The following is a 23,535-nucleotide window of genomic DNA, read 5'->3' as shown; positions in this document are numbered from 1 at the left end:
ACCCTAAAAGGTTTCCAGTTTGTGACTTATTCCAATGCAGCTTTTATTGCTGTTACACACCCTTGTTTCAAGGTCCTGCATTCCTTCCCTGAGTCCATTCTTCAGCTGTCTCTGTAGTATTTACTCATGCTTTATATGTATGTATGTATGCATGCAAAACCTCTATGAGACTCTGAAGATGTGATGTCAGCTGTCCATGCTGTATTCAAGTTTTATATCTATCACCATGATGCCTGATGGGGTTCTGATGAAGATCCGCTTTTCCAGTTGTGGTGCTGTATTCATGCTTTCTATGCAGGGCCCCTGATCACCTGCGATTCCATGATCATGGGAAGGGCCACGATATCTGGCCCTTCCCATGTAATTGGCTGGTTCCCGTGGAAATGCCATAGGGAGACCAGGGAACTGGGTCCAGCCACGTCGGGTCAGGTCCAGTGTTGTGGGAAAAGGTTAAGTCTCCTCAGCCACTGCCAAACTCCTTCCTGGTTCCTTACACCAGCACCATCGCGCGCCCCCCGCACGCACACACACACACACACACAGAGTGCGTGTACATGCATATTGATAATAACAGGGCGAGGAGGAGGGTGCCATTCTCATTCTCAGACAACTGCTGCTTTCAGTCACAGGAATTGGCCATCCCTAGCTCTGAATCCTTTTTTTTTTCTTTTGTCTCCGAGCCATCCCTACCCCTGAACACTTGTCTTGCCCCCTCCAAACCCTTCCCTTGCATTCCTCTACCTCTGAACCCTTTCCCCTCCACTCACCCACCCCTACTTCTGATCACTTCCTTTCCATCCTCCCACCTCTGAATCCCTTCCCTCCCCTCGTCCACCTTTTCCTTCATTTCCACCACACGCGAAACTTCCCTCGTGCCTACCCTTCCCTGGTGCCCTCCTCCACCTCCCTCTACCTCTGTACTCGTCCCCCTGCCTCCCCCTCGGATTCCTTCCTTCAGTCTTCTGTGCTATTCATCAGCACCCGCATCTCTGAGCCCCTGCTTCTTTGCTGTCCTTCCTTTTGATAAGCCTGTGTGTGTGTGACCTCCCGTATTCTTTTTCTTTCCCTGGCAGCTGGGATTCAGTCAAGGGCTCTCCTCATTAGTCCGTCGTGTGGCATTTTCAAATTCTTGTTGGTTGTGGATGAGAAAATACTGATGGGAAAATTGCCCCGGACCCCAAGCCATGAAACTTTTCTAAGATTTTAGATTTTTCCAGGCCCTTACAAATTTCTTCTGCAGGCATGCTGAATTTCATCCTTAATTCCATCAAGAAGGGCCCAAAAAAGCATGAAGGAATAAACAAATGGATGGACACTTTTTAATTATATTTATGGATAATTACCTAATGAAATGTACTCACCAGAGCTTTAGGTCTGATCCATTTTATGAACTGTAGAGTTGAAGGTAAATGGAAGAAGCAGGACTACAAGTACCACAATGAAATGGGATATAAGTTCAAACCTAAAAAATGGGCAAAATCTCTCCTTTAGAGTTTAGGTCACTTGGCAGCTGAGTAAGACTACCCCGTGAGGGAGTCTATAAAAAAAAAAACAAACAACCTCAAACCACCTGAAAGGACTGGCCACAGATATCTGGCCCGGGCCTCCTTAAGGACCAGAACCACAAGGGATTATGGTCCAGGGGAGTTCTCTTTAGCCTGGGAAACGGAGAGAGAGAACTACTATGTGCAAGGACCTCCTGTGTTTAAAAGACTCTGCAATACCTGAAGTAAGGAGAGCCATATCGTTTGTTCTGACTCTTGAAATGAAGATGTGCTGCCATATTTTTTTTTTAGTTTGTTTCACTGTACATAAAGTGCACTTAAGGAATAGCCAGAATCTGCCTCCTGTCTCCTCCAGCTGTTATCAAGCCGCCTACCACTCAAGCTACCGCATGCCATATAAATAGGGCCCCCAGTCTCCCAGCATTCTGTAGACTCGGGGCCACAAATTCTGATCCTTGACACAGAATTCCCTGTTCCTCATGGAATCGCTCTAGGAGGCCAGGGCCAGGTTAAACTAGAACAGCAGCAGCCTACAGCAGTCTGAGCTTGGCGATAACAGAACAGCTGTGGCATGGCACATCAGGCTGCATCCTCCTCTGCTGTTCAGCTTCAGTGTATGGAGGTTTGGATCATGGGGAACCCCATAGTGCTATGCAGTTCATAATGCAACCGTCTGGTCCAGGCAGCAGAGGAGTTGAAGGCGGCCCAAGATGCCACACCACCACTGTCCTAATGCCAAGCCCGGATCGGAGGGTAGAAGACATTTGGCTTGAGGTGGGGAAAGTAGTTTAAGGTGCCTGCAGGGTATAAATGAGAGAGGGAATCTGATTGGGTGAGTTAGTGAGTGTGTGCAAGGAGGGTAGGGTGTAGGAAGTGAACGAGGGAGGAGAGCGGAGGGAGTGTGGGTTGTTTGTGAGGGAGATAAAGATTCAGTCTCAGGAGGAGGGGTGTGGGAGTGAATCCTCTCACCCTCTCTGTCCTGATCCCTCCCCTCATCTCTCCTCTCTGCTTCTCAATTCCCCTTTTCCTCCCCTCCCTCTGCACCTTGATCCATCCTTCCAGCCCCAATCCCTCTTCGTTCCCAAGATCCCCCTTCATTATTATTTTTAAGGAGAAATGGTATCAGATTAATTTAGGTGCTAAGATTTAAGCCCACAATGGGCTTCAATCAGTATTGGTGTTAGTCGCCAATTCTCAAACCATTTACCAAAACCTCCTTTTATCATCATGAAAAAGAATTTTAATGAAAACATTTTTTTTTTTACCCACAATTAACCATATATCATTTTACAAAAAAAAAACCTCTCTTAAAAAATACTACTGAAACACTTATCTTAGTACGTGCTGACATCTTAACACGACCCAATGTGGTCCATGTTTCGGCATATCAACGATGCCTTTGTCAGGGGTTTAGACAGGCACATCTCACCCCACTCTGATTCATTGTAACACAGGATTCAGAGGTTTGCTAAATGACTTGATAACTGGTGCCGTGGGAGCGATATGTTGTAGAGGGTGTCTATTTGTTTGCTGCATGGCCTCCACTCCACCAGGGATCCTCTGTGAGCACTGCTCCCAGCTGCCAAAGTTACCTCCTTACTGATCACCTGATGTCTCAGCCTCAGGCCCATCCCTACTTAACCCCAGTCTGTCCACTCTTCATGGAGTCACCTCAGTTCTTTGATCTGGCCTGCCTTGTCTAGCAGCCTGCCCAGGCCTCCTTCTTGCCTGTGACCTATCTGGACCTCCTGCCTTGTTCTATAGCCTACCTTGACTTCCTGCCATGCTCTGAGGTCTACATTGGCATCCTGCTGTGCTCTGTAGCCTACCCTGACTCCTTGTCTTGCTCTATAGCCTTCCAGGCTTCCTTATCATGCTCAGTAGCCTTCTGGGTCTACCTATCCTGCCTTGCAGCCTCCAGGCCTACTAAGATTATTTTGCTCTGTCTCATGCCCTGTTGGGCTTTCTTGTTTCTTGTTGCCTGTCCTTGTCCAGTCCTCTTTCTTCCTGTCCTGTCCTCGTTCAGTACTAACCTTGTCTGGTCCTTGACTTGCCCAGTCCAGTTACATCCCTTGTCTATTTCCTAGACGTTGCCCTTGTCCTTGGCTGGAGCCCAGCCAATACCCAGCTCTCAGTCTTTGCCTGTACCCAACTAGGATTTCACCAGGAGGAAAGTCCTACAGGTCCCCAGAACCCAAGGTTCAACCTGTAGGGGATGGGGCTGGTAACACAGAAGACCAGCCCTAATCCTGCCTTGCAGCCTTCTGCCATTCTGCAGAGGTGCTTACTGCCAGACCATAACATAATAAAGAGGCCAACACCAACCACAGGAGTGGGTGCAGGACTCCCTGTCAACCCAGTGAGAAAAGATAGCCCCTCCTGATATGTCAATGTGGCTGGGTCCTTAAGCCCCAGCTGCGCACCTGTCTAGTGCCTTAGCAACAGGTCTCCTACCTTATGGTAGGAGACCTGCCTCATCCTTGTACATCCTGCTTGCCTTGTCCAGTCTGCTTCATAATTGCCTCGTACAGCCCACCTCCTCATTGCCTCATCCAGCCTCTGACTAGGACTGACGTCTTGAATTTTACCTGTGCTTTGACCTGAACTGCCTCCTGTCTCTGACCTTTGCTTTGGACCTGGACTATGCTTCTGCACCTAACCCTTCTCCTGTACCTGGTGTCTCCCTGTTTGCTGCCTGCCCAGACTTCAGCTTCAGCCTGGTTTACTTGAAAGGCTGGTGGTAAGGATGGACACCATGCAGACCTTGATCCCAGCAGCAGCCCCTGCAGTTCTACCCCTCTTGAGCTGGTTCATTCCCTGGGACCTATGCCACATCTGTCACCACTACCCTACTATCTCGGGGATCTATAAGAATGCAGGGGCTTTATAACCCAGTGTTGAATGTATTTCAAGCTCCATTCAATCCTGTTCTTCTCTGACCAGGCTAAAGTAATGTATATGCTTTCATTGTGGGGTAGCACTGCCCTTGAATGGCTTTCCTCATTGTGGGAACACAACGACCAGATCTTGAAAAACCTGGACAACTTTCTTGAATGGTTCTGCTTGAAGTTCAACGAGCGTGGCCATACCTCTTCTAGAGCTGTGGAGTTACTGCATATTTGCCAGGGTGCATGCACAGTTGGGGAATATGCCATTCAATTTTTCACCCTGGCATCAGAGCTCCATTGGGGTCAAGATAGCCAGACAGCCATCTTCTGGCAGGGGTTGTCTGACTGGATCAAAGATGATTTATTGGTCATGGCCTCCCCCCCCCACCCTTGAATGGTCTGATTGTCCTGGCTATCAGGGTGGGCCTACAATTTCAAGAGCAAGGCCAGGAATGTAAGGCCTCCTGGCAGCCTATCCATCTGGCTCCTCTGTTCCAACTTCCCTTCACCTGATTCAGAGCTGTCACCACAGAGGTCACAGTTGGGTCACTTGAGACTCTCCAAAGAAGAAAAGTGAAGCTGGAGACAACTCTTTCATCTAGGGTTGGTCAGAGAAGAAAAACTAGGTCATATTCCACACTCTCCACAGATTCTGGTATCTGTCTGTCTCACTGCGGAGAAGTCCAAAATCCAAACAGATGCTTTTTTTGGACTTAGGAACAGATGAAAACTTTGAGGAGGTGCTGGTCGGTTGTCATGGCCTGTCTATGACCACCTTAAAGAACACTATCACCATTTATTCGGTCTACAGTGAGCCTCTCCCCGGCTGGCTCAACGAAGTGACATGCTCCTTACCATGCAGGTTGGTCTTCTCCACAAGGAGTTCCTCACTTTCTTCATGCTCTCCAGTGAGGTCAACACCATCATCTTGGGATTACCCACGTTTCAGCAACACCAGCCTTCTGTTGACTGTAGTATCTTGCAGCTGGCTCAGTGGGGACCAATATATGCTAACATGTTTATCTACAGTCCTGTCACCCATTATCATGGTGCTTACCACTGTCATGCCAGGCTTACCGCCTCAATACACCACCTATGCTGACATCTTCAATAAGCAACAAGCAGAAGCCTTACCATTGCATAGATCTTATGATTGCCCCATTGATCTTCTACAAGGGATGATGCCACTCTGGGGTAGGATCTACCCCCTATCAGTGCTGGAGACCACTTTCATGTCACAATATATTAAGGAAAAACTAGAAAAGGGTTTCATCTAGCCTTCCTCTTCTCTGGCAGGTACATGTTTCTTCTTTATTGGGAAGAAAGTTGGATCCCTCAGGCCCTGTATAGATTAGAGGGGCCTTAATGCAATCACCAGACAGAACTGCTATCCCTTACCTCTGATCTCTGAACAGTTTGACCACCTTCAAAGAGCACAGATCTTCACTAAGCTTGACCTCCATGGGGCACAAAACCTCATGCGAGAAGGTGATGAGTGGAAGATAGAGTTTTAAATTAAGAGATGGCCATTATAAATACCTTGCTATGCATTTTGTTCTATGTAAGCTCCTGCGGTATTCCAATGTATTCCCTCTTTTTTGTAAATGGTAGTAACTTTCAGGGCACACAAATATATTTATTTACTTCGAGGACGCTTCAGATAGTGTTTCTCCCTTGGCTTGCACTCTGTCTCTCAGAGGTGGATTCTTTTTATGAGGGGAGACTCTTGTCTATGGCTTAGCAGTGGTGTGAAAATTCTGTGTTGATAGCTACAGCATCTTCTGGAGGGAGATGCTGGGACAAAATGGGCAGGACAAGACAATGTTAAATAATACATTTACTGATTGTTAAAAGTCAAATTAAAGTCTATCTTTCAATAAATTTGCAGTTACCCTAGCTGTACTAATTTCAACTGTATCTCATCTTGAGTAAGTGTCCTTTACTTCAGCAACCTGGCAGAGCTTCCCATGGTGCTGGAAAATGTGCACAAAGCTCTCTCAGAAGCCTAGTGGGATGGAGAAGGTACAGAGAAGGGCTACCAAAATGATAAGGGTAATGGAACAGCTCCCCTATGAGGAAAGACTAAAGAGTTAGGACTTTTCAGCTTGGAGAAGAGACGGCTGAGGGCGGATATGATAGAGGTGTTTAAAATCATGAGAGATCTAGAACGGGTAGATGTGAATCGGTTATTTACTCTTTCGGATAATAGAAAGACTAGGGGGCACTCCATGAAGTTAGCATGGGGCACATTTAAAACTAATCGGAGAAAGTTCTTTTTTACTCAAAGCACAATTAAACTCTGGAATTTGTTGCCAGAGGATGTGGTTAGTGCAGTTAGTATAGCTGTGTTTAAAAAAGGATTGGATAAGTTCTTGGCGGAGAAGTCCATTACCTGCTATTAAGTTCACTTAGAGAATAGCCACTGCTATTAGCAATGGTAACATGGAATAGACTTAGTTTTTGGGTACTTGCCAGGTTCCTATGGCCTGGATTGGTCACTGTTGGAAACAGGATGCTGGGCTTGATGGACCCTTGGTCTGACCCAGTATGGCATTTTCTTATGTTCTTACCACCCGGGAAGCACATGTTTCCCAAGCGGCTCCACAAGATGGTACTCAAGTGGGCCCTCTGTTAGCAGGAAACCCAGGGTCGCCAGAACCCTGGAACTAATCCTTTGATAGTATTGGTGGCCTTGGATGAAGAGGGACATGAAAAACTATGCCAAACATAAAGTTCTCATGCTCTCCCTCAGGGGCTGTTACAGCTATTGCTGGCCCCTGAGGAACCCTGGCCCCATTGGTCCACTGACTTCGTCAGAGACCTCCCCCTCTTAATGGCTCACTTCACCACGCTACCCAGTCTGCCTTCCACACTGAGGGCTGGATTTTAAAAGGGTTACGTGCATAAGGTACGCCTGTAACCCTTTTAAAAAACCCCTGCGCGAGCTGAGCCTATATTGCATAGGCTTCCGGTGCGCGCAAAGCCCCGGGACGCGCATAAGTCCTGGGGATTTCTTGGGGTGGGCATGTCGGGGGGCGTGACGCGGTCGGCGCGTCATCTGGGGGCGGTGCTGTGGGCGTGGTTTTGGCCCGGGGGCATTCCGGTGGCTTGGCTGCGGCCCCCGGACCAGAACACGGTGCGCAGCAGCCGGCCCGGCAGGCGTAAGGTCTGCGACACAGGTAGGGGGGTTTAGATAGGGCTGGGGGGGGGTGGGGAAGGGAGGGGAAGGTGGGGGGAAGCGGAGGGAATGGGCAGCGCGCGCAGGGCTCGGTGCGTGCAAGTTGCACAAATGTGCACCCCCTTGCGCTCGTCTACCCCGGATTTTATAAGATACGCGCGGCTATGCGCGTATCTTATAAAATCAGGCATACTTTTGTTCGCACCTGGTGCGCGAACAAAAGTACGCACGCACGTAGAATTATAAAATCTACCCCTGAAACTGGCTCACCTCATTGTGCAACCACAGAAGGCGTAGTGTCCAACCATCAAAGGATAATCAACATGTACTGGAGGGAGGACACTAAAGACATCTACTGTGATAGCATTTAACTTTCAAAAGGGTGAATGATAAATGAGGAAAATGATTAGGAAAACACTGAAAGGAGCAGTTGCAAAGATTAGGGGTTTACATCAGGCATGGACCTTGCTTAAACATTCCATCTTGGAAGCCCAAGAAGCATTAGAAAAGGCAGAAGGAAGGCTAAACAACTACCAGCATGGTTAAAAGGTGAGGTGAGAGAGGCTATAATAGCTAAGGGAACATCTTTTAAGAAATGGAAAAGGGATCCAAATGAAGAAAACAGGAAAGAGCATAAGCACTGGCAAGTTAAATGCAAGGAACTGATAAGGCAGGCAAAGAGAATTTGAAAAGAAGCTTGCTGTGGAAGCAAAAATGGCGGTGGTTATACTCTGGATAGAGATGCCAATAGCTGTGATACACTTACCCCTGAAGCAGAGCACAACTCGAAACAAATCATTGTGTTGGGTGCTATGTAAAGTTTACTGCTGCCATTGCTCAGGGACTGAGAATTTCTCACAAAAAAAATGGGAAGTAATGGTTTTATTTGCACATAAAAAAAAATCTAAAAAAGGGACTATTACAGGACTGATGATTAAATGTGACCCATGAGAAATGTATACCAATGAAAAGGTTTTTTGACACATCCAGGTGGTATGATGGTCCTTAAGCAGCTCCTATTGCATGTGTTGTCTCTGTTAATGTTTTTTGATATTTTTTGCTGAATGCTTTTTTATACCCATGCCAGAAATGATATTCAAAAGTGATAATTCAGAGGAAGTGAAACAATCACCCAGTTTGATCCTCCTTGTTTTTTGTAACTGCAATTTCTTCTGCACAAGTTCCAGTTTTTTGCTTTCTGCACCCCCTGTTCAACTGTAAACCGGCATGATGTGATTGCATCATGAATGCCTGTATATAAAAACCTTAAATAAATAAATAAAATATGTGTACCTGGAAGATGTAATAGGGCAAACTGACAAACTAAAGAATAGCAAATCACCTGGACCAAATGGTATTCATCCCAGAGTACTGAAAGAACTAAAAAATGAAATTGTGTACTTGCTATTGGTAATTTGTAAACTATCATTAATATCGTCTATGGTAAGAACATAAGAACATAAGAAAATGCCATACTGGGTCAGACCAAGGGTCCATCAAGCCCAGCATCCTGTTTCCAACAGTGGCCAATCCAGGCCATAAGAACCTGGCAAGTACCCAAAAACTAAGTCTATTCCATGTAACCATTGCTAATGGCAGTGGCTATTCTCTAAGTGAACTTAATAGCAGGTAATGGACTTCTCCTCCAAGAACTTATCCAATCCTTTTTTAAACACAGCTATACTTACTACACGAACCACATTCTCTGGCAACAAATTCCAGAGTTTAATTGTGCGTTGAGTAAAAAAGAACTTTCTCCGATTAGTTTTAAATGTGCCCCATGCTAACTTCATGGAGTGTCCCCTAGTCTTTCTACTATCCGAAAGAGTAAATAACCGATTCACATCTACCCGTTCTAGACCTCTCATGATTTTAAACACCTCTATCATATCCCCCCTCAGTCGTCTCTTCTCCAAGCTGAAAAGTCCTAACCTCTTTAGTCTTTCCTCATAGGGGAGTTGTTCCATTCCCCTTATCATTTTGGTAGCCCTTCTCTGTACCTTCTCCATCGCAATTATATCTTTTTTGAGATGCGGCGACCAGAATTGTACACAGTATTCAAGGTGCGGTCTCACCATGGAGCGATACAGAGGCATTATGACATTTTCCGTTTTATTCATCATTCCTTTTCTAATAATTCCCAACATTCTGTTTGCTTTTTTGACTGCCGCAGCACACTGAACCGACGATTTCAATGTGTTATCCACTATGACACCTAGATCTCTTTCTTGGGTTGTAGCACCTAATATGGAACCCAACATCGTGTAATTATAGCATGGGTTATTTTTCCCTATATGCATCACCTTGCACTTATCCACATTAAATTTCATCTGCCATTTGGATGCCCAATTTTCCAGTCTCACAAGGTCTTCCTGCAATTTATCACAATCTGCTTGTGATTTAACTACTCTGAACAATTTTGTGTCATCTGCAAATTTGATTATCTCACTCGTCGTATTTCTTTCCAGATCATTTATAAATATATTGAACAGTAAGGGTCCCAATACAGATCCCTGAGGTATTCCACTGTCCACTCCCTTCCACTGAGAAAATTGCCCATTTAATCCTACTCTCTGTTTCCTGTCTTTTAGCCAGTTTGCAATCCACGAAAGGACATCGCCACCTATCCCATGACTTTTTACTTTTCCTAGAAGCCTCTCATGAGGAACTTTGTCAAACGCCTTCTGAAAATCCAAGTATACTATATCTACCGGTTCACCTTTATCCACATGTTTATTAACTCCTTCAAAAAAGTGAAGCAGATTTGTGAAGACTAAAGGGTTACCAATGTAACTCTAATTTTTAAACCTTGATCCAGGAAAATACAGACACTGAGTCTGACGTCTGTGCTAGGCAAAATGGTAGAAACTAATATAAAAACCAAAATTACTGAACATATAGATAGGCCTAGCCAACACGGATTTAGCCAAGGAAAATCTTGCCTTACCAATCTGCTACATTTATTTAAGGACATAAATAAACATGTCGATTAAAGGTGAACCAGTTGATATAGTCTATCTGGGTTTCCAGAAAGCATTTTACAAAGTCTCTCATGAGAGACTTCTTAGGAAATTTAAAAAGTCATGGGATGGGGTCAGTGTCCTAGTGTGGATTAGGAATTGATTAAGAGATAGAAACAGATTAAGACTAAATGTTAAATTTCTCAATGGAGAAAAGTGAATAGTGGAGTGCCCCAGGGATCTGTTCTGGGACCACTGCTTTTTAACATATTTATAAACAACCTGTAAATGGGAACAATAAGTGGGGTGATCAAATTTGCTGATGCTACAAAATTATTCAAAGCTGTTAAATCAAATGAGAATTAGGAGAAATTGCAAGAGAATCTTGCAAAACTGGGAGATTGGGTATGCAAATGGTAAATGAATTTTAATGTGGAAAAGGGCAAAGTACTGCACTTGGGGAAGAGTAACCCAAATTATAGCTACACAATGCAGGGGCCTACATTAGGAGTCACCATTCAAGAAAAGGATCTAGGCCTCATTGTTGATAATACATTGAAATCATCTGCTCAGTGTGCAGCAGCAGCCAAGAAAGCAGGTAGAATGCTAGGAATTATTAGGAAAGGAACGAAGAATAAAACAGAGAAAAAACATAATGCCTCTATTGCTCTATGATGCAACCTCATCTTGAGTAATGTGTGCAGTTCTGATCACCACATCTCAAAAAAGATATAGCAGAATTAGAAAAGGTAGAGAGAAGGGCGACCAAAATGAAAAAGGGGATGGATAGATTCCCCTATGAAGAAAGGCTAAAGAGGTTAGGACTCTTCAGCTTGGAGAAGAGATGGTTGAGGAGAGATATGATAGAGGTCTTTAAAATAATGAGCGGAGTGGAATGAATAAACGTGAAACGGTTTTCTCTTTCACAAAGTACAAGGACTATGGGACACAAAATGAAGTTACCAAGTTACATAGTAATGATGGCAGAAAAAGACCATCTGATCCATCCAGTCTGCCCAGCAAGTTTTTTATGGCAGTAACTACCACTCCATGCAGATTACCCCCATGATTCTGTTAAGGGTAGTAATATTAATATTCAAAACCAAGCAACTGTCAAACCCATAACAAAATTACTGCTAGCAACATTTTTACTGGGTGAGCAGGCTTTCACAATTAATTCAGACAATGCTTTGCTTTTGGATTTGGTTGTAGAAGCAGTCCTGCACTTTGGGGCCGATGCAATACAGTGCACTCAGCCAAGCGCACTGTTTAACCTCGTGGGTTAAATAGGCGCTAATCCACCCCCTAATGCAATAGGGGGATTAGCGCCTATTTAACGCGCATCCGACGCAGAGTGAATGAGTTAGCATTCATCACATGCATTTGCATGTGAATGAGGCTATTACTCATTCACTCCAAATGCAAAAAAATAAATGTGCATCTCAGACACACATTTATCGCTCAGATATTAATACCTGCCTGGAGCAGATGTTAATAGCTGAGCGCACTGAAAAAAAGTACAGAAAAGCAGAATAAACTGCTTTTCTGTACTTTTTTTAAAAGTAAAAAAAATCTCTGCCGGCCGCTTTGAAGACTGTATTGCATGGCGCCCCCCCCCCCCCCCCCCCTTGCGGGTGCCATGCGTGCATTAAGAAAGCAAGCACTGAAAAGTTAGTGCCCGCTTTCCACGAATAATATTATATCGGCCCCTTTATCCCAAATGTCTGTGCATCAGTACCCAGTAACGTAAAAGTCCGGTCCCAGCACTGGCTGTCATCTGAATCCAATTCCCCCTTTCCCGACCACACCCACCGTTGACACGGAGAGCAATGTTGCAATTGCGTTAGGGCTAATTGGTTAAGGGTAATAATCCCCATGCCTTCTGTTAGGAGTAGTAGCTGCCACTTCTTTCAGGTTACCCCATGCCCCTTTTACTTCATTCTACCTCCAGCCTTTAAGGATCCACAGTGTTTATCTCATACCTTTTTGAATTTGTTTACTGTTTTCATCTTTACCATCTCTTCCAGCAGGGAATTCCAGGCATCCACCAACCTCTTCGTGAAAAAATATTTCCTGATGTTGGTTCTGAGTCCTCCCCCCCACCCCGGAGTATCATATTGTGACCCTAGTTCTACTATTTGCTTTCCAATGGAAAAGGTTTGAGGATCTTGCATCATTAAAACCTTTCAGGTATCTGAAGCTCTATATCATTTCTTCCCTATACCTCCTCTCTTCCAGAGTTTATATATTCAGATCCTTCAGCCTCTCCTCATAAGTCTTTTTATAGGCCCCAAACCATTTTGGTTGCCCTTCTTTGGGCCACTTCCATCCTGTCTCTATCCTTTTCTATCCTTTTTGTGATATGATTTCCAGAACTGAACACAGTACTCCAGGTGAGACCTCACCTAGGACCTATACAAGGGCATTATCACCTCCTTTATCTTATTGGTTATTCTTCTCTCTATGCAGCCCAGCATTTTTCTGGCTTTAGCTATCGCCTTGTCACATTGCTTCACAACCTTCAGATTGCCAGACACTATCACCCCAAGATCCCTCTCCCAGTCCATGCACATTAGTCTTTCACCCTCCATCACATACAGCTCTTTTGGATTACCACACCCAGTTGCATGACTCTGCACTTCTTGGCATTGAATCTACTCTTCAAGCTTTCTTAAGTCACATTTCATTCTATTTCTTCAGGCATGTCCACTGTTGCATTTCGCAGTTTGCAAGGACCTCTCGCAAGCCACGCTACTCACCTTTGACGCTGGGCCTTGCAACTCTTCATTACACAGCAGGATGCTACCACAGCTGCTTCCTCCTCATGTGTGAGCCTGATGGCCTGATATTTAAAGGTCCTGCAGCGCGAAAAAGCCAAGGTGCCCAATGATGACATTACTGACTCATGTTTCCCAGACAGCTTCTCCTTGCCTCACAACAGGTCCAGCTACCTCCTCATCTGTCCAGCTAATTCCTGTCTTGTCCTTCCAGCCTGTCCCTGTCTCATCTGCCCATCCTGATCCTCTTCCGGTCCTGCCTTCTTGCTCCTCGGACTGATATCTGGTCTTGACCCTTGTTTGGACTTCAATTTTTGCCCAACTACTGCCTGCCACTGACCCCCTCGCTTGGATTTCCATTGTGCCTGTTTGCTTCCCAACTTCAACCCTTGCCTGGCCCTGGACTCTGCTATTTCAACATCAACCAGAGATCCTCGTCTAAGTCCTACTGGCCTGGCTCCCAAAGGGCTCCTCCCCACAGGTAGAGCCAATCTCACCCCAGCCTAAAGGTCCACTTACACAACAGTTTGCTGAGGCCATGGACTCGGTGGACTTGTCTTCGCTCCCAGCAATCCCAGGCTTGCCTCTCAGGCTTCAGGAGCAACAAAACATCGTGGGGTAGCTTTCCACAACCATGACATGTCTAACTCTTTGGTTAGTCGCACTGACTTTGGCCTTTTCACTGTCTTTGCTTGGGCCCACTCTGACGCTTCCTTTACCAGTCAACGGGCTGGTTCCTCAGCTCCCGGCACCACCCCACTACATGGGGGATCCCAAGAAATATCGGGGATTCCTTAACCAGTGCAGAATGCACTTTCAGCTTCAGGTGGTGCTTTTCCCTGATAGACTAAGACCACTTATATACTCTCCTTATTGGACGGTCTGGACTTGGCATGGGCTTCTTCCCTCTGGGAGCAAGGGCTTCTTCCCTCTAGGAGCAAGGAGACCCTACCCTTTTGGATCTCTCCACCTTCCTAGAGCAGTTCCACACATTTTTTTTAAGAACCCAGCTGTGCTTCTGCACTAGCTTTGGACCTGCTGCATATAGATCACATTCCCACACCCTGGTCAACTATGCTGTAAGAGTTCTGCACAGTGGCCTTTGAGCTCAATTGGTGCAAGGATAATCTGTTGAAAGAATTCCACCAGTGGTACACTTTCCCAACCCAAAGCCTCAGGGAGGGGCTTAAGAGAGGGATACTGATGCATTCCTGTGAGCCGTGCTACTCACCCCTGATACTGGGCATCATGACTCTTCATTATATGGCAGGATGCCGCCACAACGTCCTCCTTAGGCACATGTGCCCAATGGCCTGACATTTAAAGGGCCCTTGATGTACCTCCTTAGGCACATGTGCCCAATGGCTTGACATTTAAAGGGCCCTTGATGACGTCACTGATTCAGGTCCTATATAAAGGCCTCCTAGACAGCTTTTCCTTGCCTCAGCAAAGGGTCTAACTACTTCCTTAGTGCATGTTGCTACCATGTTCTTGCCTTGTCTGTCCAGCTCATTCCTGCCTCATCCAACCAGCCTGCTTCTGTCTCATCTGCCCTGCCTGATCCTCTTCTGGTCCTGCCTTCCTGCTCATCAGACTGATATCTGGTGGGAAACTGTGGGACTCCTCCTTACAGGTAGAGCCAATCTCACTCCAGCCTAAGGGTCCACAGACACACCATCATGTTGTTGCAGATCTTAGTATCATCCACAAATAGACAAACCTTACCTTCTATCCCTTCCATAATGTCACTCACAAAAATATTGAACAGAACCGGTCTCAAAATAGATCCCTGTGGCACTCCATTTAATACCATTCTTTCTTCAGAATAGGTTCCATTTATCATTACACACTGTCTTCTGTCAGTCAGGTAGTTTGTAGTCCACTCCACCACCTTGGTGCCAAGTCCCAAGCTTCTCATTTTATTCATGAGCCTCCAATGCAGGACTGTATCAAGAGCTTTGCTGAAATACAAGTAAATCACATCAAGCGCTCTTCTTTGATCCAAATCTCTAGTCACCCAATCAAAAACAAAAATGTCTATTAGATTTGTCTGAAAGGGCCTTCCCATGGTGAATCCATGCTGCTTCAGATCTATCAGCTTACCAGTTTGTAGACAGTTTACTATCCTTTCCTTCAGCAGTGTCTCCATTAATTTTCCCACCACTGAGGTGAAGCTAACTGGCCTGTAGTTTCCAGCCTCCTCTCTGCTACCATTCTTGTGAAACAGGACCACCGCTGCTCTTCTCCAGTCACGCAGCACCACTCCTTTTTCCAGGGATCTATTGAACATGAGAAATTTGCCATGCTGGGTCAGCTCCCTCAGTACCATGGGATGTACCTTATCTAGCCCCATGACCTTGTCCACTTTGTTTTTCTAGCTCTCTTCCCATACATTTTCTTCTGTAAATGGAGTTTCGTCTACCCCACCTCCATCTAAGGTCTTCTCAAACAGCAATGATCTTTCTTCATAGTCGTCTTTAGTGAAAGCCGAGCTGAAGTATTTGTTTAATTTTTCTGCCATTTTTTTGTCTCTCTCTTGCTCTTTGTCATCTCTCAATCGCCTTATACCATTTCGGGCATCCATTCTTTCTCTGATAGATCTGAAAAAATGTTTTATCACCTCGCTTTACCTCTTTGGCAATCTTTTGTATATTTAAAGCTAATAATAGGCAATTTTTTTTTTTACTCAATGCATAATTAAGCTCTGAAATTCATTGCCAGAGAATGTGCTGAAAGTTATTAGTGTAGCTGCATATAAAAAAGATTTGGACAAGTTTCTAGAGGAAATGTCCATAAACCATTATTAAGGTGGAGTTGGAGATATCCACTGCTTATTCTTGGGATAAGCAGCATGGACTCTATCTACCCTTTAGGATCCTGCCAAGTACTTGTGACCTGGATTGGCCACTGATGGAAACAAGATACTGGGCTTGATGGACCTTTGGTCTGTCCCAGTATGGCAAAACTTATGTTCTTATGCTACCTCAGCAAAAAGTAATCCAAATAAAATACTGAGACATGGAGGGGAAAAGAATGTTAAGCAAGTCAATTTAAGACTTTGAGATAAGAGACCCTTGGTTTGTATAAAAAAAGCTGATAAGATCAGTCTATGTATGAATGTGTGACGAGTGTACCAGGGTTTATCAAGCTGCAGTACACCATAGTGTGTTTTCTTCTATTGTAGGAGAAAATCTAACTTAACCTTGCCTACTCTACCCTATTGAAACCTAATCAAATACTGTATTAAATGTTGGCAACACTGTTGCAAAAGATTAGTTTTAAGAAACTGGCTAAACAATCAGACTAAAAATGTGATGGCCCAATCCAATCCAAAGTGGGCAGGAGAACTCCAAACACAGCAGTGCTAGCAAATCATTTGCTAAGATAATTCAGTCAGCAGCTAATTCAAAGTCATTCAGATTCCCCTTTTCATTCTAATTCATATTTCATCTATGAGGCGAGAGTAATATTTAAATACTTTCTAAGCTTCTTCTACTTAGCCACTACATCTATCGGAAAATCTAAGCTGATGGGGTGCTGCCATGCTGATCTACATCGGAATACTTGGATGCATCCCACTGAAATGTATAAAATCTGAATGTAGTGCACATACACTCAGGGAAGGAGACTTTTAAAAATAAGGTGTGTGGCCATCATAAAACTCTAAAACATATGTGATAGCATTCATTAAGAGACCTAGAAATAAGAACCAAAAATAAAACAATAGAGCAAGAGGAAATTTTAAATTGCTGTTTTGTGAAATCTTGCTATTGTTACTTGTGAAAGAGAATTCATCTTTTTCCAAGGAAGACCCAACCCTCATACGAATATAAGATGTGCCATGCTGGGTCAGACCAAAGGTCCTTTCAGCTAGCACCCTGTCTCCAACAGTGGCCAATCCCTAAATGCAGATCCAGTTTCTTGTTGCTGACTCCCAGGAATAAGTAATGGGTTTCCCGGAGTCATCTGGTTAATAACTGTTTGTTTATGGACCTTCACTCCAGGAACTTGCCCAAACTTTTTTAAACCAAGATATGCTAGTTGCCATGACTGCATCCTCCAGCAACAAATTCACAGCTTGATTGTGCATTGAGTGAAAAAATACTTTCTCCAATTTTGTTTTAAATCTGCTACTAGTTAGTTTCAAGGTCCTAGTACTATTTGAAAGGTAAATAACCATTCCCTATTTACCTGAGCTGCAGCAGGACAGATACTGGGGAGGTTGCAGCCCATGATCTACATTCTTCTGCCAGCTGCCTTGGTGGTCAACTCCAGGAATCACCACAACCCATCTTGGACCTGAGCAGCTCCCTCCCTGCATTCCTCAAGCAGCTGGTTAGGTTCTGGGGAGCTTGCAGACATCTCTTTATTTCCTCTGGCTCCACTGCGTTTTTCTCTTCCTAACACTAATCCTCCTCAATCTTATTCCCTGTTGCAAACCACTACTAACACCAAGTCCAGCTTCCCCATTCCATACATTCTTTATCTCACCTGCCATTCTGTCATCTGAACTGAGTATTGTTCTTGAACTTCAAAGTTTTCTTCCTCTCATCCAGCCATCTCTACTCTCCCTGGCGGCATATCATCCTCCTTGTTGTTGTCATACCTCTGTCTCTCTTCTACATATTCTTCTGCTCCTCCTACCCTCAGCCAGCAATATCAATCCCAATCCTGGCCTTCCAAGACATCTATCACTCCATTGGTGCATATCAAACTGTTACCCCTCCAATCTTATCACTATTCCCATTTCCCCATCTCTTTTGGAATGCCCAGTCTGCTCCATGTGGAATGCCCTCTCTGTTTCCAAATAGTTTTGCCTATGTTCATGACCTCTTTATCGTTCATACTTTTCATTTACTTGCCTTGACTGAGACCTGGCTTTCCCCTGAGGACTCTGCTTCAGTTGCTGCTTTCTGTATGGAGGTTATATTTTCTCCCATACACCTTGTTCAGTAGGCCACAGTAGTGGTATTGGACTGCTGATTGAATCCCTTCTTCTACCTCAATTCCTCTCTTCCTTTGAGGTTCACCCCACTGCCTCTCTGGGTAGCTGTCATTTAATGGCCCCTTGATAAATGCCCCTCCTTCTTTTTCACCAACTTTGATTCCTGGCTATCCTTCTTCCTTGACCCAACTTCCCCTACTCTTATTCCTGGCAAATTTAACCTCCATGTTGATGACCCCTCTGACCCTTATGCCTCAAAATTCCTTTCCTTAACCTCCTTATTTGATCTCCAACTCTGCTTTTTCACCCCTAGTTACAAGCAACGCCACTGCCTTGACTTAGTCCATTCCTCCAGCTGCTGTCTCTCAGACATCTCCATCTCAGTTCTTTCTCTCTCAGAGTATCATCTGATAACTTTCATACTAAACCACCTCTTCCACAGCCTTATCTATTCACCACCAACACCTTCAGGAATCTCCAAGCTGTCAACCCTTGAATGCTTTCCACTACTGTTTCATCGCTCCTTTCCTCCACCTCATTGTCTGAGTCAGTTAATGAAGCAGTTTCTTCTTTCAACATTATATCCTCCTCTGCTGTAGACTTTGCCTCTCCCTTTACCACTCCTGTAAGGCGTACCAAATTCTAGTCTTGGTTCAGCCCTAGAATTCACTTCTTGTGTTCCTGTAACTGCTCTGCAGAACATCTCTGGCTAAAATCCCATGCCCATGAAGATTTCATATATTTCAAATTAATGCTGACCTCCTTTCATCTGCTATTGCATATGCCAAGCAAAATTATTATGTCCATCTGACAAACTTTCTTGCATCCAACCCTCACCATCTCTTTGCCAAACTCAGTTTGCTCCTTTAAACTTCCTTTGCCTACCTCCCCCTTCACTCTCTGCCCAGATTATGGCTGCCTAATTCCATGAATAGATTCACAAAATTAGTCTTGAGTTCTCAACCAGGTCGCCTCTATCTCCCTCTCCCCTACTTCTTGCCTTGCCCTTTCAACTAGACTCCACCACTCTCTTCTCCTTTTCTGAAGTCATAGTGGAGGAAACTGCCCATATTTGTTCCTCTGAACCATATCTCCACTGGAGTCATCCTTTCCATCTATCACATCCTCAATCTTTCATTTTCCACTGCTACTGTTCCTACTGCCTTCAGACATGTTATAATCACACCACTCCTCAAAAACCCTCACTAGACCCTACCTGTCCTGCCAACTGTCATCCTATCTCCTTCCTTCCTTTTGTTTTTAAACTTCTTGAGCTTGCTGTTCACCACCACTATCTTGACTTTCTTTAATCTCAAACCATTCTTTATCCACTCCAGTCTAGTTTTCACCCTCTACATTCCACAGAAACAGCCCTTGCCAAAGTCTCCAATGACCTGTTTATGACTAAAATCAAAGGCCTTTACTCAGTCCTTATCCTTCTTGACCTATCTGCTGCTTTTGACACTGTTGATCACCATCTTCTGCTTGATACTCTGTCCTGTCATGATTCTCTTCTTATCTCTCCCATTGCACTTTTAGCATTTTCTCTTGTGGATCTTCCTCTGCTGCAATCCCACTATCAATTGGTGTGCTTCGAAGTTCTGTCCTGGGCCTTCACTTTGTATACTAATTCTCTTGATACTCTGATTTCCTATTATGGCTTTCAATGTCATCTTTCTGCTGATGAGTCCCAGAATTACCTCTCTACTACAGGAATCCAGTCCCAGATCTCAGCCTGCTTGTCTGACATTGCTACCTTGATGTCCCACTATCAACTCAAAAGGCAAAGACAGAGCTCCTTATTTATCCTCACAAGCCCATTTCCCCTCTTCCTCCTTTCTCTATCTGTGGATAATCCGCCCAGTTCCCTCAGCCCGTAATCTTGGAGTCATCTCTCTCTCCTTCTCTACATATATCCAAAACATTGCTAAAATGTGCCTTTTATTTTTCTATAACATCATCAAAATCCCCTTCCTTTCTGAATATGTTATCAGAATCCTTATCCACTCTATCACCTCCCGCTTACACTATTGTAACCTGCTCCTCGCAGGTCTCCCAATGAGCCATCTCCCTCCACTACAATCTATCCAAAATTCAACCGCATGACTTATTTCGCCAGTCGCTAGACCTATATAACCCCTCTTCTCAAGTCACTGTATTGTTTCCTTATTGTTCCTCTTACTCATCTACAAAAGCCTTCACTCTGCAGTACTTCACTACCTCTCATTTATCTCTACACCCCTCCTTGTGCACTCTGATCATCAGGCAAGTCACTGATATCTATGCCCTTCTCCTCTACCATCAACTCCCATCTCCGTTCTTTCCACCTGGCTGCACCATATGCTTTGAATAGACTTCCTGAGGTTGTATATAATTTTTTCTCTCTTACCTTAGAAACAAAAACATGATGGCAGAAAAAGATCATATGGCCCATCTAGTTTGCCCATCTTCCCAATTAATTTAGTTTTATTATCCTATACTTTCTAAATTCAGATATTGTTTTTGTCTCAACCACTTCCACTGGGAGACCATGCCATGAATCCACTACCCTCTCTATAAACAAATTTCTTAAGACTACTCCTGAGTCTACCCCCTTTCACCCTCATCCCATGACCCCTCATTCTAGAGCCTCCTTTCCATTGAAAGAGGCTCACCACATGTGCGTGGAAACCTTTGAGATATTTAAATGTCTCTATTTAAATCCTGTAGAAAAACTCACATTTTTGAGGCTGCTTTTAAATCTTAATCCCTGATTGTCCTGCCCCACTGAATATATTTGGCTATCTTAAAGTTAGCCGCATATGCTTATGCAGCAAACTTTAGAACAGCTCTATGGTGTGACCAAAGTTAGCCGCAGAAGTAAAGCAGCTAACTTCAAATATCATAAGTAGCCGCATAACTTATGCAGCTAACTCCGCACCTCCCTGAAATGCCTCCTGCTCACCCCTGGAATGCCCCCAACTTATGCGGCTAAATTCTAGAATTTATCTGTATACGAATCTCAATATAGCTGAGTAGCCATTTAGATGGATAACATTTCAGTTATCTGTCTGAATGGCCTTTGAATATCAACCTCTAAATTCCCTGTTGTTCCTTGTTTTCCCTGCATATTTGTCTTGAGATTGTAAACTCTTCTCAGCAGGGCCTGTCTCATATGTTTTTGTGCTGCTCTGCATTTGTTGAGTAGTATCTTTTCCACCCCTTTCATTATTTTATTAATCTCTTATCATATCCTCTCTGTGTTCCCTTCTCCAAGTCTGGAAAGCCCTAAACAGTTTAGTCTTTCTTCACAGATGAGCTATTCCTTCTTCTTGTTCATTTTTGTTGCCCTTCTTTGTACCTTTTTCAATTCCACTATATCTTTTCTGTGAAACCAGAACTGTACACAATACTAAAGGTGTTGTTGCACCATAGACCTATACAAAGGCATTAGGATGATCTCCATTTTAGTCTCCATTCTTTTCTGGATAATTCCTAGCATTCTGTATGCTTTTTTGACTGCTGCCGCACACTGAGCTAAGGATTTCAATGTATTGTCTACAATTCATTGCCCCCAAGATTCTTTACCTGGGTGGTTACTCCTACTGTGGAACCCAGCTTTGTAATCAGAATAATTTCCCCATTGTGCATCACTTTGCACTTGCCCACATTAAATTTCATCTGCCATTTAGATGCCTAGTTTCCTAGTCTTGCAAGGTCCTTCTGCATTTCCTCAATCTGCCTGTGTTTTTTAACTATTTTGAATACACTGATTTCTCCACAAGACTATTCTCAAGATGGGTTGCGAGTCAATGGTGGCAAACTGAAAGATAGGCAAAGAGACATTAAGAACAGCTCCAAAGGCTATTTAATGTTGGAACTGCATCCAAGTGAATATCTACCATAGTTAGGGGTAGTAACCACCGCAATATGCAAGCTACACCCATGCCTTTGTTTACCCAGACTATGTAACTCAGTCCTTGTTGGTTATTGTCTATCCACCTTTCTACGTTCCCCCTTGCCGTTTGAAGCAGAGAGCCATGCTGGATGTGTGTTGAAAGTGAAGTATCAGACTTTCTCCCCTGCTGTAGAAGCAGAGAGCTATGTTGGATTTGCTTGAAGTATCAGACTTCTCCCCTGCCATTGAAGCAGAGAGCTATGCTGGATATGCATTGAAAGTAAAGTATCTGGCTTATTTAGTTTAGTCGTGCAGATTTCATAAATCTGCACAACTCATATCATTAGACTGTCTACACAGCGTAGAAAGTTGACACTCTGTTAACCGCCGTAACAAGCAAGCTACTCCCCGCTTTTTGTGAATGCGAATCCTTTTTTTTCCACACTTCCTCTTGCCGTTGAAGCTTAGAGCAATGTTGGAGTCGCATTAACCGTGCGTATGTTTATTGAATAAGGGTATAATCTCCAGGCAGTAGCTGTCATTCCCGTGAGCCACCCACTCTTCATTCACGTCCTCTAGACTTGATGGATCCTCAGTGTTTATCCCACGCCCCTTTGAAGTCCTTCACAGTTCTGGTCTTCACCACTTCCTCCGGAAGGGCATTCCAGGCATCCACCACCTTCTCTGTGAAGAAATACTTCCTGACATCAGTCCTCAAAGAGTGAAAAATGGTCTGGTTTTCAGGATATTCCTAATGCATATGCATGAGAGATATGTGTATGTACTATATCAACTGAATGCAAATATATTCCATGCATATTCATTAAGGATATCCTGAAAACCAGACTGATTTTTTTTTATTTTTATTTAACGTGTTTTATATACCGTTATTCGGTTTTGCCATCAGAACAGTTTACAGAATCATGCAACAGGTTGTATAATCATCATCACAGTGTCTTATTATGTAGTGTAAGTTGATTACATATACAAGTTATTACTTGTAAAGGTATTATATACACACTGTTGTTACATATAGGCTTGGGTTAATAAGCTATGGAGAGAGGAGTATGTATAGGTTGGTTGGATGAGATGATATACATTTGGATCTGTAACAGCAGGGGGTTTAACAATACAAAGTGTTTTTAGATGAAGTGATATATATTATAAGAGGTGGGTTGGGTTTATGGCATTCTGGGACTGGAGTTGTATACCTTGGCCTATAATGTAACTTATGGCTTGTCAAATACAGAAAATCAGCCCTAAGTTAAGTAAAATGGGCTAAGTATCGCTTTAGGTCAATAAAGTTACAAGTACAGTGGGCCCTTGAGTTACAACCGGCTCGCGTTACGACCAACTTTTTCAGTTTTGAGTTAAATTTTGGGTTATGACCAAAATATTGGGAGGG

General features: G+C 44.0%; 1 long non-coding RNA gene across 2 annotated transcripts in view; it reads left to right on the top strand.

Moving 5' to 3' along the window:
* Positions 1-23,535, top strand: part of LOC115097504 — a 31,632-nt gene that overhangs the window by 633 nt on the left and 7,464 nt on the right. Inside the window, exon 2 of one of the 2 annotated variants that reach the window (XR_003858291.1) lies at positions 5,111-5,255. The exons of the other annotated variant lie outside the window; for it this stretch is intronic. This is a non-coding gene — a long non-coding RNA (uncharacterized LOC115097504). The remainder of the gene's footprint in view (positions 1-5,110; positions 5,256-23,535) is intronic. 2 annotated transcript variants of the gene reach the window in all.

This window comes from Rhinatrema bivittatum, chromosome 8 (assembly GCF_901001135.1).
Source record: "Rhinatrema bivittatum chromosome 8, aRhiBiv1.1, whole genome shotgun sequence".
NCBI lineage: Eukaryota > Metazoa > Chordata > Amphibia > Gymnophiona > Rhinatrematidae > Rhinatrema > Rhinatrema bivittatum.
Note: the sequence above shows the minus strand (reverse complement) of the source record. Positions and strands in the feature narration are given on the sequence as shown.